The sequence below is a fragment of the Nannobrachium achirus genome, assembly GCF_963921795.1.
Source record: "Nannobrachium achirus genome assembly, chromosome: 10".
Lineage (NCBI taxonomy): Eukaryota > Metazoa > Chordata > Actinopteri > Myctophiformes > Myctophidae > Nannobrachium > Nannobrachium achirus.
In genome coordinates, this window is record NC_137819.1 from 1,337,092 (window position 1) to 1,349,727 (window position 12,636).

The 12,636-nt window shown below is 44.4% G+C and overlaps 1 protein-coding gene across 1 annotated transcript in view; it reads left to right on the forward strand.

The window, feature by feature from the left end:
* The window catches only part of ubp1 (upstream binding protein 1), a 188,878-nt gene that overhangs the window by 165,713 nt on the left and 10,529 nt on the right, over positions 1–12,636 (forward strand). The gene's annotated exons all lie outside the window — the stretch shown is intronic.

Genomic DNA, 12,636 nt, shown 5'->3' on the forward strand with positions numbered 1-12,636 from the left:
TCTCTCTCACTCACTTTTTTTTTTACTTCTGTATCAATCTTGTGATTACAACGTAATAAAATAATAGGCCTATATGTTGAAATGTATAAACTATCGGATGCCCGCATCAAAGACAGGCCTATAAAGCCCTCCAATAAGCCACTCACACATTCAGAAGAAGGCCTTTTTCTCTCCTAATGATTCTAATTTCACTGTCATGTCAGTAGCAGAAGTAGGCTATTATATGAGCATGAATTCCTTGTATATATCAGACTTCGCGCTAGGATTTTAAACTGCCGGTCACCGTGACCGGCATGATTACAATTTACCGGACATCTGAAAAGAATACCTGACATAATAATTGTAATCAGGTGCACAAACAGCCAATAGCAACAGTTAAAGTATTAGGCCTACTGCATTGCATGGGACTGAAAACGAATTGAATGAAAAGTAGGCAAAAAAAACAAAAAACAAAAAAACAAACAAAAAAAAACAGCTTCAATCTTGCATTAGGGAATTAATTGGACTATAGCCTAATCGCGCAGGCTGTGTCTGCATGTGGCACTCCAAGACCTGTCATCTGCAGAAGTTCTCAGATGATACCGTGGTGGTCAGCAAGATCTCGGGTGACGACACGGCTGAGCACGATGGTGTGGTGAGGGACTTTGTGCAGTGGAGCGAGGCTTACCATCTCAAGCTCAACGCTAGCAAGACCAAGGAGATGGTGGTGGACTTCCGTACTTCCAAGAGAGTCCCCCCGGTGCCAAGCACCATTAACGGAGAGGTGGTTGAGCTCATGGATAACTACAAATTCCTCGGAGTACACCTGAATAGTTCACTGGACTCGTCGGACAATGCGCAGGCAATTCACAGCAAGGGAAAAAGCAGGCTGTTCCTCCTGAGAAGACTGAGATCGTTTGGTGTGTGCAAGAGGATGTTACAGATGTTCTACCAGTCTGTCATGGCAAGTGTCCTCTTTTTTGGTATAACATGCTGGGGTGGCAACAACAGAGCAGGTGACACGTTTAACCTGAACAGACTGGTGAGGAAAGCAGGCTCTGTTGTTGGGTCCTCTCTACAGGGGGTGGAGGAAGTAACCAGGGTGCGTACAGCGAGGAAGCTAGATTCCATTTTGGAGAACTCCTCTCACCCCCTCCACCTGGAGATCACCAGTTACTGGAGTAAGAGAGGAAACGACCGCTTTGCCTACCCAGGACGGAGATGTGAGAGACTTGGAAAATCTTTTGTACTGGCCGCCCTTAAGCTGTACAACAAGACACATAACGGACGATTGAAAAGGACTTCCTTCCTAACCTAGACTGACGGAACTATTGCTGTATTGACTTTGACCCCTAAGGACCTTCCAGGGAGAGTGCTCATGTGCGTCTTGCGGTGACACGCTCCCTAGTTTTTCTTCTTCTCTGAGCTGCTTTTTTTTGTTTGTTTTTTCGCACTGATTCTTGACTTTGCACTATTAGGTTGTGTTGGTAGTTTCTGAGTATTCTGCTTTGTTTAACAATGTCAGTGAGATACTTGTTGCACTAACTAGCATTGACTGTTACGGTCTCTTTTTGTAAGACACTTAATGTATATATACTTATATATTATTTGCCCCCTCTATTGATGCACCTTCTCTTTATTGGTACTGTACTGCTGTTTTCTTACTTCTCTGTAACTTTGTAAATACTGTATACTGCTATGCTACAACTGGACAACTTAATTTCCCCCTTGGGATAATAAAGGTATCTATCTATCTATCTATCTATCTATCTATCTATCTATCTATCTATCTATCTATCTTCCTAACCTAGACTGACGGAACTATTGCTGTATTGACTTTGACCCCTAAGGACCTTCCAGGGAGAGTGCTCATGTGCGTCTTGCGGTGACACGCTCCCTAGTTTTTCTTCTTCTCTGAGCTGCTTTTTTTTGTTTGTTTTTTCGCACTGATTCTTGACTTTGCACTATTAGGTTGTGTTGGTAGTTTCTGAGTATTCTGCTTTGTTTAACAATGTCAGTGAGATACTTGTTGCACTAACTAGCATTGACTGTTACGGTCTCTTTTTGTAAGACACTTAATGTATATATACTTATATATTATTTGCCCCCTCTATTGATGCACCTTCTCTTTATTGGTACTGTACTGCTCTTTTTTTCCTCTTATCTATCTTTTTTTCTTACTTCTCTGTAACTTTGTAAATACTGTATACTGCTATGCTACAACTGGACAACTTAATTTCCCCCTTGGGATAATAAAGGTATCTATCTATCTATCTATCTATCTATCTATCTATCTATCTATCTATCTATCTATCGATCTATCTATCTATCTATCTATTGCAGAATATTACCATACGTTATTATGGATATGAGAGTATATTGGTACACACAAAGAGGACATTCTCTACTTAATGTACATTCTGTACATTAAGTGCGACAGCCCATTAGGCTGGTAGTATGACTGATGAGCCTCCTACTGTCCCACAGCTGCCCATCTCAGGACCCTAGAGTTCAGAGGAGCCTGTGTTTTCTCATAGACTCTAAGCTCCCCAAATTGGTCAGGCACCCGAACGCACACACATAGCGGGGTCAGTGCGCGTGGGGGTCAGATCGAAGACACCGCATACAAACTCTTAGCACACGCGCATGGCACGCACATTAGATGCACGTAAAATTGACACTGACTAATGAACTAGGCCCATATTAGTCTTGCGTGGCCAGGCTGTTGCCTCCGCGATTTGGTCAAATGCTCCCGGCATACAGTCTGGCAGACGGAAATAGAAACGATGAGTGCGAGATGAAGCGGAAGTGAAGCCCCCACGTCACTTCCGTTTCAGTCTCACATCACAAATATTTATCATTATATAAATAAAAATCATATAAGCATGTTTAGCTTGCTGCTTAGCAGAAATTACATTTTAAAATATATTTTTTTGAACGTTAATGCCCGTTTTCGATACTCGCCGTTCGGGAGCTGCTGTTCCAGACTCTATATAGCATTCAGAGATTGTGGAATAGTTGTCTGGCTACGCGAGACTAGGCCCATATAGGAGGAACATCTGGCCTGGTCCCACAAGGCCAGCACTTCCATGTATGACCATCTCTGCAGAACCCATGTCACATAAATTGCATTAATGTAAACATTTTCCAGACTGTGCAAGGGGAGAGAGTCCTATACAAATCATTGAGAGGGAATGGGTGATGGGTGTTTTTAAGTAATGAGCGCGAGGGGTGAGGGGGCCCAGGAGGGTTGAGCGAAGGGGACAGAGTCCAATATAAATCATTGAGAGGGAATGGGTGATGGGTGTTTCTAAGTAATGAGCGTGAGGGGTGAGGGGGGCGAAGGGAAGAGAGTCCTATATTTGGAATAGAGGTGTTTCTATTTTTTTCGGAATAGGGGTCCGTCGGAATAGCGGTGGTTCGGAATATAGGGGTCCGTCCCCTAACGTTTTTAAAGTATTTTGCCAAGTAAGGATGTCCACAAGTACAACACCAGAGGCAGCGCCACAGATCAAGTTCAACCCAGAGTCAACTCAAAGAAAGGGTCAAACTCGTTCTTCTGCTTTACCACAAAAATTTGGAATTCCTTACCGAAGGTCTTAAAGGAGTGTGGATCACTAGCATCCTTTAAAATCGCCCTGAAAAACCACTTTAAGGCAGCAGCCGTTCGCAACTGGTAAAAACAAACCTGCACCTGCCCCTTCAAACAAACCTAGCCCAGCCCAGCCCTACCCTCCCCTGCCCCTTCTTTGTATTGACTTAGCCTACTGTATTTTGTTTCTTTTTTTTTCTTTTTTTTTTGGAGCGGTGAAAGCGCTCCCAATAGACAGGTATGTCTGTGGGTGGGTGGCTGGCTATGTCTGTAGCCTGGCAATACCTTGAGTGGCCACACACAACACACAAGTTAAAGGAGGGGCGCTGTTGTGCAGGCACACACACACACAGCTTCTATGGCACTATTGTGCAGACTAGACACACACACACACACACACACACACACACACACACACACACACGGTATAGCTGCTCAGATTCACCGCTCCACTTCGAACCGAGGTTTGATTTTTACTGACTATATCTATACTGCATATACTGTGTTCTATTCGTCTGTCATTCAATGTTATATGAGATACTTTAATAGTTTCCTGTGGAAATAAGCTTAGTCTTTTCTAGGATCTCCTTTTAGTAGACCTTGTACCAGTGAACTGTACCGTCATGAAACTGTACCTTTTCCTATGCAAACTTCTAATAAGGTCTTCAATCAATCAATCAATCAATCAATCAATCAATCAAATCCTTATAAGTCACATCTGCGAATAAGCGGGGGATAGAAATGCAGGAATGCAATGGATATACTATATATCCATGAAATGTCACTATATCCGATATAGTGGCATTTAAAACATGTGCACGAGTGTGTAGGGCATGCTAGTAGGCATATCTACCTGACAGTAGAACAACAGTCCTGGAGGATGAGCCATGCTGAAATCCAACAGAACAGAACAGAACTGACCCAGAGAAATGACTTTCTAAAAAGACCATCCGACATCAGAGGAAAGTCAGGAAACTCGTCTTTATTCCCTGGAGAAAAAGCGGTGTGTGCGTATTTGATAGGCTACCAGTGTGATAAGAAAGAAGAAGAGAGAGAGAGAAAAAACATTGATCCTTCCATTTGCCTTGCGCTCTCGCCCATGCCTCCATTCATTCAGTAAATAAACATGCATCATGTGCGTGGCAGACGGTTCATCAGTTTGAATGACATGGAGATGAGCAGTGGCGTCAGTTCAGAAAAAAGCTAAGGTATGGCAACATGACTGGTGTCTTGCTCGCGCGCCCGTGCAAGACACCAGTCATGTTGCCATACCTTAGCAACAGGCACAATGAAAAGTACAGTTTGTTATTTCCCCCTGTAGCCAATTGCCATAGCTTGCCATACCCAATTGACGCCTCTGGAGATGAGAAGGAGGGATCTACCACAGAGGCGGTGCTTTGATTGATTGATTGAAGGCTTTATTAGAAGTTTGCATAGGAAAATGTACAGATTCATGACGGTACAGTTCACTGGTACAAGGTCTACTAAAAGGAGATCCATGAAAAGACTAAGCTTATTTCAACAGGAAACCATTAAAGTATCTCATATAACATTGAATGACAGACAAATAGAACACAGTACTATGCAGTAGATATGTAAAGAAAAAAAGAAAACAGTAGGTCTATACAATCAGTAAGTACAGTATATACAATATATACAAGGAAGGGGCAGGTAACAGTAAGTCTAAACAATCAGTAGGCTATGTACAGTATACAAGGAAGGGGCAGGGAGGTAGCTTCTGATGTGTGATGTCACTGGGGAATGTGGGGATCCCCTGTCTATAACGTAGTGTAGTGGCTGGCTGGGAATAAATTCCTTACCAAACAATTTCTTCACCAATAGTGACCCAGCATAGCAGAGGGGCAGTCATTTCGGAAAGCACAGCTTTCGACCAGCCCTGAAATTATTATTTTTTTTTTCTTCTAAAATGTGATAAAGCCACAAAAGCATTTCATAAATATCAGGCTACATTTCACTTAAACGCCAGAGCTTAACTCTGCATGTAAATAAGACTTTTTTAAATGAATGTGAAGAGAAACCTCACATTTTGCAGGTTACATTTCATCTAAAAGGCTGAATTTCTCAGATCTAGTATTTCTGCATGGCATAACTCTATAAGCCATATCTACAAAACTGTTGGGTCAATCTTCACAACCAATATATCATTTTGTAGCTATGATTCCCAGCTTTCAAATGAAATGAAAAAAAAAGAAAATGAAAAAGAAAAAAAAAAACAATTCAATGACTAGCCCTCAGCTGTGTTCGTAAAGGTAACATATCTAACAAAGATTGAAATTCAAAATCCCTAGGAGAATCTTTGACAGCTAGGATAATTCTGAGTCTCATTCACTTAAGATAACTATAGCCTACTATAAGGGGAAAAAAATGACTCCCCAAAATATGCTTTAACAAAATATTAAAAACAACTAGTTGTTTTTAATTACTGTATTCTGAATCCATTGCCAAGCATTTGTTTTGCACTAAAAACAGCCCCAAAAAAAACGATGGTTTAGTGTTTTTCACAGTTGTATGGGGTCCGTTTTCTCCCCCCAAGTATTGCATCTGATGGGAAAAAATGATGAAGGGATTGTCCAGACAACTGCTCAGATCTTGTTGTTTATTTTCAAAGTTCACAAGCGTAACTCCTCATTAAACAGCACAATTTCTTCTTGGGTTGAAAATCACAGCGTACCTTTTAGAATGAATATATTCTTACCCCTGTCCTAACGAGGAACGGACAAGGGTGGTCGAAGTCAACTAGCGCAAGACCACATTGGAAATGGGTGAGACTGCTTTTACGTGATCATTAAGAGCAGGTACGTACAGAGAGATTTGGAGGGGCAGGTGCTCAAATCTAAGAGGCACCATTGAAACTAATTTGAAAAGGGAAAATGCTCAAACCCCCTTTCTGATCTCTGCACGCGCCTGGTCCCAAATGCCACTGTGGTATCCATGCTACAGTTTAACACCATAGTGGCAGATTCATCTGGCTATTGTCTTTGACTGTCCCGAGAGGCCGAGACAGTCAAAAACCTGCTGAGTTTATTAGTCAAAGCAGTGTTTGCTCAAAGGCCTGAAGACAGGGAGTTGCTGACCCCAGGGCCATCTGGTGATTACAATCAAACCAGTGAGTCACTAAAGCTTCACAATTGGGGCAATTGGGAACAGTTAAAAGTGAACCATAAGAGTAGCAGCCATCTGTCTCTTATATTAGACCAAACCAGAACAGTGACTCACTCATATACACATTCTTCTGGTTTGATTAGCAGATGACCACAGAGAGAAGTGATTATGAGGTGTGACTGCTTCTCGTGGAAAGCTAACATAGTGATTGACGCTCAACAGCTTTCTCATTTACATTAGTTATTTAGTTCCTAATATTACAGGTCTAAATCTTAAATCATCCTACAGGGTATTTCTCTATGTGTTTATATTGGACTAACATTCATTAATATAACTGCAGAGTTGCATTATAGGGGTATACAGTTTGTGAAATGTGGAGTTTAGAAGATCATTGTTCCATCTAGAGTTAATCATAGCTTATCTGTGTCCCTCTATCAGCAATGTCACTTGGCACTCATGAATGGCACTCAAAAGAGACCACCTGGTGGGTGGCTCAGATGTCAGATGACAGTGGTGGACAACAGCCTGACATACAATTACTCAAATGGTTCATTTAAGGTTTATTCTTTCTAGCATTAATCTTACTGGGTGAATCAACATGATGACATAACTGTAACATTACTTGTGTTAGAACCATACTATATAGGACTTCAATCTAGAAAATAGTTATTTCTTAAAAGCTAAACCTTCCATTTGAGCTAATCTCCCCCGGGGAGACCAAACAGCTGAGGGTGGGGGCACTCTGGGGTTCCCTCATAGACCAATGGCAGCAGACGGCCAAGGGGGTGAGAATCACCCACAGGAGAAATGCATGGGTTCCACTAATAAAGCCACATCTTTGGGGTGCTAGTGGGGAGAGATTTTTGGGGAACGAGGGGCGGTGTGGGAGGCTGGTGGGTGGCTGTGGTGTGGATCTGGTGGTGTGGACCTGAGGGCCCTCTGAGCCTCAGGAATTCTGTAACTCCTCAACTCTGCCTGTCAATAAAGCTTTTTGGACATCACTGATGCTGCCTGGACCTCAACTCCTTTACGAGAAAGACCTACAGTCAGCTCGTACTTTTGTAGCTCGTTGTTTTCAGTGTTATGATATCAGCTCATAACAAACTACCAGCGCTCTGCTGAAGGGATCATCTTAGGATTCAACAACACTTCATGAAGGGGACAATCCCAGTTGTCCAGTGTCCCAGTTGTCCGGTGTCCCAGTTGGGCGAAATGTGTGTGTGCGCTGCTGGCTGTGTAGCGTTTGGCGGCAAGCGTACAGCTACTCAAGTAGCGTACAGCTATGCGTACAGCTACTCAAGTAGCGTACAGCTATGAGACCCCATTGATTTCTCGCAGAAAATTCGCTGTGCATTCATTGTATGACATCGTTATCTTGATACAACTGGGACACCGGACAACTGGGACTAGCCCTTCATGAAGTATTACCCAGCTAAAAGCACCAACCATGACATGTGTTTGATGCATGTAGCACATTAATGACGTTAGTTCCATTCGCTGAAAGCACATTGTTGTATGTCAAAGTACATGTGACAGAAACCTCGTTAAGTGATATGGCTTAGTATTTGTTGACAGTTTTATGGTTAGATACTAAGACAGGCTAGGAAGACAATCAATACATAATTCACCAAATGCATTAAAACAAGTCACCAAAGTAATGGCTTTACGTAATTCTCTCTTCTGTGCGTTAGAGGTGACTTTGCCCCAGGAACGTGCTGGCCATTGGGAAAAGCGGGACAACTCCCAAACGGCCGGTTCATTCCCAGCCGGTCCAGGCCGGCCATTAGGAAAAAGTGTAAAATAAAATGTCGGCCTTCGTTCCATTTTGGGGGCTGGGCGGCCGACAAAGTAAATCGTCACTGTCGGGCAGAAACCTTTTATCCAAGTTTCAAATGTATACATTTTTTCGCAAAGCAAATCCCTGCTTCATCATATAAGGCCATTGCACAAAAGTAGTGAAAATAGCAGAACTACAAGCACACAACGCCTCGCGGTGAAAGGCGTTGTGTGCTTGTAGATCGGCTGTTTTCACTAGTTTAAATCATTTTTAAAATGATAAATACAAAACAAACGGTTTTGGACATACAAGGTTTCCATCTGACAACGACGAAATATAACTCATTTACAGTAATTGGCCCACTGGCTTGTCACTTGTCATGATCTGAAATGGCAAATCTTTGAGTAGCAGCAGTGCTATAGAGAGATCTCTCTCTATAGCACGCAATGAGGGCCTCTCCAACTCTTTTTCCTGGGCTGAATCAGAGGCCCAGCACGTCCCTGCTTTGCCCTCTAACACTTCTAACACTTGAGGCTAACTGCTAACTGGAGAACATTGACAACACAAAACGTAACTATTTATTTATTTTTGGTACATCCTAGTATCACTAGATGCTACACAAGTAATGTTTTTCGTGCAAAACAATGCTTGCAATGGATTCAGAATAATTAAAAAACACCTAGACCCCTCACATCCCACTTAAAGCAGAGTTTTTGGGTGTATTCTTTTTCCCTTATAGTATATAGTAAATGGTAAATGGTGTATTTATATAGCGCTTTTTTTAATCCAAAGCGCTTTACATAGATTGTGCATTACATTCACCCATTCACACACACATTCATACACCGGTGGCGGAGGAAGCCATGCAAGGCACCAACCTACTCACCGGAGGCAATTAGGGGTTCAGAGTCTTGCCCAAGGACCCTTCGACATTAACTCAGGGGGAGCCCGGATTCGAACTGGGAACCCTTCGGGATTTATACCCTTCGTGCTCTAATACCAGTTTCTCTACCCCTGAGCTATGCCGCCCCATAGTAAGTGAATGAGACCCAGAATTACCCTGTCAAAGATTCTCCTAGGGATTTTGAATTTCAATCTTGGTTAGATATGTTACTAGACATCTCACAGTGGATGTCAGCCCACCACCTCAAGCTGAACCCGGACAAGACGGAGCTAAGTCTTGCCCTAAGCAAGATCTCACTATTTCCATAGATAATGCATTGGTGACTTCAGTTCCTACTGCTAGAAACCTTGGTGTGGTCCTGGACAGCCAGCTATCATTCAAGGCACACATTGCATCAGTCACCCGGTCCTGTAGGTTCACACTCTATAACATCCGTAAAATCAGACCCTTCCTCACCCAGGAGGCAGCCCAGCTCCTCATTCAGACATCTGTCATATCAAAGCTTGACTATTGTAACTCTCTCCTCACTGGTCTCCCGGCATGTGCACTTAAACCTCTCCAACTGATCCAAAATGCCGCGGCACGACTGGTCTTCAACCAGCCTAAGTTCTCACATGTCTCTCCCCTTCTCCGCAGCCTCCACTGGCTCCCGGTTGCGGCCCGCACTGAATACAAAACACTGATGCTGACCTTCAAAGCAGCCAAAGGTATGGCTCCTCCATACCTCCAAAACCTGATCAACCCCTACACCCCCACCCGTTCACTTAGATCAGCCAACACAGGGATGCTGACAGAACCCTCGCTAAAAACTCCAGGGCAAAAATCCACTCGTCCGAGACAGTTTGCCCTCCTGGCTCCCAAGTTGTGGAATAAACTCCCTGTCGCACTTAGAACAACGGACTCACTCGCTAGCTTTCGCCGTGGACTGAAGACTCACCTTTTCAGACTCCACCTAAACCCTTAGCACTACAGAAAATCAATGACCATATTGAAGCTAGTTAGCATTCGTTTTTTAGGTTTTTAGAACTTTGATTATATTGTGTTTTTTTTTTCATAGATATCCTATTGCTGTTGATGTACTGACATATTATCTTGTTTATTATTGTGATGTTTTATCTGCTTATTGTAAGTCGCTTTGGTAATGAATTTATTCCCAGCTTTGACAGATATTCTGATAATATTCCCTGACTATAGGTTGGACTCCTACAGTAGTGTACAGGCTGCAGCCCGGGGGGATTTATGTTCACCCTTGAAATGAGAACCATGACCCTGATAGAAAATGTGATATTTTTATTTTTCTCCTATAATTTTTATACCGCGATTTTGCAACCCATTTTCACCCAGTGCCAATTAGTCCTGGGCTGCTCTGCTCTCCCTCTGCCGCGCCTGGGGAGACAACGGACTGTCCTCATGCTTCCTTCAATGCATGAGTAGTCCAAGTTGTTACTTTTCACCTGACAGGGGGGATTTTCCCCGGGATGGACGTAGCGCGTGGAAGGAACACGTTATTCCAACCAGTTCCTTTCCCCTCCATCAAGCGCCCCGGCTGGCCAGGGGGAGGCATTATTGAGACCAGGATTACTGCATGTTTTTGTGAGGGTATCAACCCTAGGAGACACGGGGAGAACATGCAAACTCCACACAGAAAGGCCCCATCGCCGACCCCACCTAGGGTGTGGGCGCTGATGATGCGGAGGGAGAAGCACGCCCCCAGCACCCACAGCGTCCCCCAGCGGGAATCTAACCCAGGACCTTCGAGCTGTGAGGCGAAGCGCTAACTAACCACTGCGCCACCGTGCCCCCCCAAAAAAATTTGATATTTTGACCACAGCTGTGGAACAACACATACCAGACTCCTAACCTGTCCCCCAGAATATCCCACAGGTAACATTATAAGTGTTTATAAAGATGATTCGTTTTAGGAGTTACCACATCCACATAATTTATGACGAATCACAGGTGGGACATGTGGGCACCTAGAAGAGTGCACACTGGGCACCAGGAACTGGAAGACTGGGCAGAGAAGATTTAGATTGGCTATTTTGAGAAGCCCCTCACTGCAGTGAAGGATACTTGGCTATTTTCAGCATGTGAATAACTAACATTTTCTGTGATCACCACAAGGTGGCAGTATATTTTGCTGATAATATAAAGGGAGCTTTAAAATGAGGAGCTTTAAAATTGAATTAGTCATCATTGTGACCGTCAGGTCGCAGTTACTATCAAAACCTCCACCGGCTGTCAGTCCGTCCGTCCGTCCGTCCGTCCGTCCGTCCGTCCGTCCGTCCGTCCGTCCGTCCGTCTGTCACGTCACGTCACGTCACGTCACGTCACGTCACGTCACGTCACACTTTTGCCCTACTCATATCTCGGCCACTGTTGCCCCTATCCATGCCAAACTTTGCACACACACTCCTTGCCTGCCAATCCACAACCTCCACCCCTCCAGGGACCCCCGGAGCTCCAGGGACCCCCAGGGACCCCTGCCAAAAAGCAAAAAAATAAAAAATAAAATGACGCCCCCAAAGCGGCTGCTCACGGGGAATTCCCGGGGACCACCGACTCCTGGTGCTCCAGTATGGTTGCAAAAGTGGTCACGCCCCTAGTGGAGGACCCCCGCCACTGCAGTGCACATAAAATACCGTAACTCGGGCTAGGAGCGACCGGGAGAGCCAGGGCCGGTATCCACGCGTCCGCCTCGGCGGCGCGGAAACAGTCGTGCGTAGCGCCACCTAGCGGCGGACGCCCGCCACTGCAGCCAGCTAAAAGCCTGTACCTTGGCCCCCCAGTGACCGGGAGAGACGGGGCCGGCACCCAGGGATCCCCGGGGGCCCAGCCACCGCCGGGGCTCCCCGCAGACCCAGATACATAAGCTCTAGGATAGCGTTGCTGTCAGGCTGAAACCACACACCTCCATATTTCAACTTTTGGCATTAACGTTTTTCATAAATGAATGCCCTGATTCATCAAGAGTGGGCTATTGCACTAAATGAGTGAAACTAGCTCACAAGCATGTGAGCTTATAGATCGTCTATTTTCACTGTTTAAAAAAGGGAGAAAATACAAAATAAAACGGACATATTTCGGACATACAAGGTTTCCTCCCGACCAGTTCACTTTTCAGACGCACGCAAGCACGCACAAACACACACACACACACACACACACACACACACACACACACACACACACACACACACACACACACACACACACACACACACACACACACACACACACACACACACACACACAAACACA